Source organism: Pseudochaenichthys georgianus, chromosome 24, assembly GCF_902827115.2.
Source record: "Pseudochaenichthys georgianus chromosome 24, fPseGeo1.2, whole genome shotgun sequence".
Taxonomy (NCBI): domain Eukaryota; kingdom Metazoa; phylum Chordata; class Actinopteri; order Perciformes; family Channichthyidae; genus Pseudochaenichthys; species Pseudochaenichthys georgianus.
The window spans coordinates 597888-603742 of NC_047526.1; positions in this window are offsets into that span (position 1 = coordinate 597888).

Here is a 5855-nt window from a genome sequence, read left to right on the forward strand (position 1 = left end):
CGCGTGGCGTTTCACTGTCAAGGGGTGCGATATAGCGTGTATGTAATTATATTACAAATACTGACTTGAGCCCCACCACTGTATGGGTTAGCCCTACCATAGATTACCCAACAAAAATACTCTGGCGCCGCAACTGTTTATGGGCATAAGAAACATTTATATTAAAGAAAGAATTATACATTTCTGCCTTTTTATTCCTTTAATACTAACTTGAATTTTTATTATAATTAATTAGTCAATTATTTTTTATATTTCATTGTAATGTAGAGACAAGGCTTTTAGTGACAATCATGTATTGCTTTACAATTATATGTAAAAAAAAAAAAAAAAAAGTCTAAATATGATATTTGGCCTCAAATCATCTTGATCTTTAGCTCGCCCCCCAGGTTGGGAACCACTGATCTAGAGCAGGGGTGCCCATGGGCGGCGCCAGGATTTTTTTGCTGCAGTAGCTTAGCAGTTGCTATATGACAGCACGGCGTTGCTAGTTAATTTTCAAAATAAACAAACAATACCAGTGGGCCAAGCACGAGCCTGTTCATATTGTAGCATTCACCGCTATTCAAGATCACTCAAGCCTTCAATGTCGAAAACGTTCTCTTTATTTACAGAACCAATCAATAGTGTAACACTCATGACTTTCACGTAACACACACCGGAAAACGCACATACACACACACACCTGGAAGGGGCGGTCTCTTCCTAACTCCCACCAACAACATTGCCTAAATAACGCACTTTTCCTCCTCTCTGGCCTCATTCTGTGACTCTCCTCCTCCTCCTCCTCATTCTCGGTTATCTTCTCCTCATTCACAATTCCCCGTGTTAGATCTCACTGTCAGCACGCCTCGAACAATGCGCCATGTCGGAAAATACAACACATTCTTGATTAATTTAAAATGACCATTTGTAACTGAGAGGAGCGACTGCTCATTTCTGCCGAGATGCTCAAAGGGTGAGACGCTGTGTCTGAGAATCACTGACTAGCAGAATTTGTATATTCTGGAGTGGAGCTCTGCAGAGAGCAGGGTGGAGGAAATGAGGGCAGTGGATCATCACGGTGCGGAGGGGAGCAGCGCTAGTTCCACTGCAGCTCGTGGTAGCAGCTAGCTGGTCCTGCTGCTGCGGGTGCAGCGGGTCAGTTGGCGGGGGCACCTGTTCTTCGTGGTCCCAATCCTCCCGGTTTTCATAGTGAATATCGGGATCCTTGTGAATAGCAGGGTTGTCCGGCTGGACCAACTCCGTTGGAGATCGCGGTCGTTTACGCTGACTTGTGACTGTGAGAAATGTTTCCGTTTTCGATCTACTGAGAATTAGCCAAGTAACAGTTCACGCAGTAAATTACAACGACCCGCCCCTGATAGATCCCGCGAAAATGTATCATATTTATACACATTCTCGCGGGCTGCGAGAATGTGTATAAATATATGATACTGCAGATCCTTTATTTTACCTCTTTCTAATCTACCTTAACTGAAGCTACACAACAGTGTTGTGGATACAGAGTTGGAGTGTATTCACACGTCACTACAGTGGGTAATGTTTTCAAGAAACACTGAACAGTGCTGCCACATATGACACAGGGACAAAGAAAAGACTCTGCACCCTTTCTTTGCCATTATATAAAAATAGTGTTGCTACAAAAGTATAAATGAGGCTTCCTAATAAGACAACTCAGATCTGCAGCTACACAGGAATCTGCTGCCAAAGTGCAATAAAAAAGACAAAATTAATAGAATCAAACCTTTTTTTGTTGCATTTTAGTCGAGTATAAAAAGAAATGCCTTTTTTAAAATAGGATGTAAGCAACACTAGTTTCTTAACCTGAATTGATAATAGACTATAAACAATTTAAGTTTGCATTATTTCATATTACTAACTAATAACTAACTTTGAAAATAACAAAAATGCGAAGTTGTTAAATAAAAAACTGTTTACATTTAGCAATTTTTTTGTTGGTGTCAGATTATTTATAACACAATGGTGATGAAAGCTGGTTCAAGGGGCCCCCAGTGATTTTTTTCCTAGGGCCCCCACAGACCCTAGAATCGGCCCTGCGCACTGCAGATCGGGTAGTGACGGATAGGAAAGGAGGTTTCAAACTTCCTTTATAACCTCCTTTAGCTTAGGAACCACTGGACCTCGCTTACCGAAAGGAGAGGAGAAATTGCTGCCCCACAATGCCTTGCAGCCGCAGCATTTGCGTCACACAACATTCGGCCGTTCACGGAAACAACCGATTATGACGGATAAATGATATCATGAAAGTTACGGTGCTTATTAAGCATTTTAAAACATATGTGGTAAGTTGCCAAAGGGCTTTGTTTTGAACGTTCATCAGTATTATAATCAAAAAGAGAAATATGAACGTTAGTTTTGACTGAAATGATCAAATAAAGTCAACATTTCACTGAGCTGTGTGGGGTTTGTTCAACTTTTAAAAGATGTTTGAATGGTGCAACACATCCTCACTCCCAGGTCGGCCTATGTTGACGTTATGTCAAGTCCCCTGCCGGCTTTTTCCAACGCAAGGGGGGGGGGCCTTAGCGTCCATTTTCAACGCGAGGGGGGGGGGGCCTTAGCGTCCATTTTCAACGCAAGGGGGGGGCCCTTAGCGTCCATTTTCAGCTTTCCGGGATGTCCATGTGCTTCTATGGACGCTCATGGAAGCACGGCATTCGTTTGTGTCAACTGCCCTTAAAGGCAATGAAGACACTACACTACCCAGAATCCCCAGCTATCGTTTGGACTACACCATGTGCTCTGTTTGACAAACCCCGTGATAGTCCTCAAGCTCTGTGATTGGAGAGTGTGCTCCGAGGGTTACCGAGCCTCGAACAGCACTTGAAATGGGATGGAACCACGGCAGACTGTTCAAAACTGGATTTGAACGGGTCCACCGCGTCCACTTTATAGGGATCCTATTAATATCTAATAATAAAAATAATGAAATTCAATAACATGCTTTAACCACCAGGTGTCTCTTTATATCATCTGTGCACCTTTATGGTGTAAATACAGCCTATCTACCAATTGGATCAAATATAAAAGTGAGCCGAATTAGTGTTGATACGCCAAAGAGACGTATTGTGTGAAAAGAAATGTAAGATGTTGTTTAATGGCTGATATATTTATGATCCACGTCACGTTTTCAGTTCCTCATGTTTGTCTTCTCATCAGGGCTCTATAAATACAGAACTACGGCAGATATGTAATATTTAATGCAGCCGAACCGTGTATTACAATGCCGTTATGTGATGACTTTCAAAGAGAAAAGCAAGCACACTCGGAATAAGGTATTATTTTATTTTCTTTAAACGTTTTCGGTCTGTTTCCGGTATTTGTTAATGACGATGTGCTGTGAGATGTGAGACTGGAATTGCACAGGGGGAAATAACGTATCTTTAGATGCGGATTTTGTTAACTAATATGTTTGCGCTGTGGACCAACACTATACATTGACGGGGAAGGGGGTAGCAATAAAGATAACACCATTAAACAGTTACACAACATAACAGAAATAATATCGATAGCAGCGTCCCTAGCAACCACCTTGGTAACAATGAAAACGTTGGACGCAATTTCCTGAAGTAATCTTCGTAATAACTAGCAAACTAAAGATCATGTACATCCACTGCACACATAATCTGAAATAACAACTCATATTTCTCGCATCAAATGACATCAAAACGCATTTTAATAGCCAAACTAACTTTAAAATAGGCATTTTACACCCAGAATAAAACGAAGTTCGGCCATGTTTTCTTTTTCTGCAGGGAGAAATGATAGCTGGGGATTCTGGGTAGTGTAGTGTCTTCTGCCATCATTTACTCCGAAAAAAGATTTGTTTCTCCGAATCGAAGGGGAAAAATACAAAAGCATTGCACACAATTTAAACCAATCAATGTTGTGTAATTAACAAGGATAATCTGGTGTTTTTTAGTCGATGAGTAGTGCAGATATCACTGTAAAATCAATCGTCAGTAAGGGGAATATTTACTTCCGGGTGTACAATTCTCCGCTATCCAATGAGAATGGACGCTCACATTGCCTTTAAGGGCAGTCGACACAAATGAATGCCGTGCTTCCATGAGCGTCCATAGAAGCACATGGACATCCCGGAAAGCTGAAAATGGACGCTAAGGCCCCCCCCCCCTTGCGTTGAAAATGGACGCTAAGGCCCCCCCCCTTGCGTTGAAAATGGACGCTAAGGCCCCCCCCCTTGCGTTGGAAAAAGCCGGCAGGGGACTTGACATAACGTCAACATAGGCCGACCTGGGAGTGAGGATGTGTTGAATGGTGATATACACAGTGATAGGTGTTAAGGACTAACGTTTATAATAAATACATTTGTATTTATTTTAAGATCTTTTCATAGTTCATAATCAGGGTTGCCAACTTTGGGTATACCTGGCTGGAGTGAGATTTTGATATAATGGGTTTAATTACACATATGCGCATGAAATGACTGCTATCGTGTCAGTAGCGGGACCTTAGCATATATATAGGATATATACAATATATACAAATACACAATATTGGACACAGACTATAAAGGGCACAAAGTTTCATTCACTAATGAAAGTCAAATACATGTTTGTTTTCACTGTTTTATTGTGTGCCTGTCGCGATAAGCAATTCATTGACTTATCGGCTCCGGAGTATTTTTGTTGGGTAATCTACGGTAGGGCTAACCCATACAGTGGTGGGGCTCAAGTCAGTATTTGCAATGTAATTACATACACGCTATATCGCCCCCTTGACAGTGAAACGCCACGCGTGAGGTTTAGATTATTTCCCTGTCTCAATCCAAATGGAACTGTATGAAACAAAAAGGCACATTTGTCTTGTAGTAAATAAAAAGGGCGACCTGGAGCCAATCCTGCAATTTCCCCACAGGTGAAGGAGTTGACATGCTGAAAACCCAACTCCTGCAGGGGGGTCTGGGGAGATTCTCCTCCAGGAGATTTATTGAAATACTAACATAAAATACACATTCTGGTCCTCTCTTGAGAAGAAAAATAAATACATCTATTACTCCACGACATATTTAAAAAAATGAATGCCATTTTAGTTTTCTGTTACTTTGTTCTGAAAGCTGAACCTGCTGCTCCTCACAGAGAGAAGAGGGAAGAGGCTGTGTGAATTACTTTACATTGTGGATAAGGGTGGATAGCCCCCATTGTTCTGTGTGTCAACATGAAAGACAGCCCACACATCAATCATTAAACCGTGGGGTCTTATTTCATAATGTTGTATCGATGTATATGTAGAGATGTACTACAGCAAAAGTATTCTCCGTCGGGACTTCCTGCAACAACACCACGCCGTTCAGAATCACCATCTTGATTCTGATTGGCCAGAAGACATTATCAAAGATGCTCTATTGAGAAGACGATCACTACGTGACAACAGTTTTCAAAACCGTTTCTAGTCTTCGGTATTCTTGTTTTTGGCGTGAGAATAGTTTGGGCTGCGTGAGAGCGTGAGATTGAGAGTGAAAGCGTGTGTCACACGCCAGATGCGTGAGTGTTGGCAAACCTGTCATAATCATATTGGGATAAATTGTATTAATGTGGACCGGAGGGAGAGGGTGACGAGCATAAGTTTCACTTTCCTTTTTTATTTCAATTCCAACTTTGGTCCTGAAGAATATGTTTCTCTGTTGTCCACGTTCATAAAGCAAAGCAGCAGCATCAGAGCACGGTGCAGAGTCTCTAGATGAGTTTACAGTAGTCCCTCGTTCTTATTATACATCCATGTTGTAGTCCGCTGTATAGAAAACTGTGGTTTCCATAGTTTCCCCATAGCAGCAAACGCACATTCATGACGTCCGCTGGCGCATCATAAACACG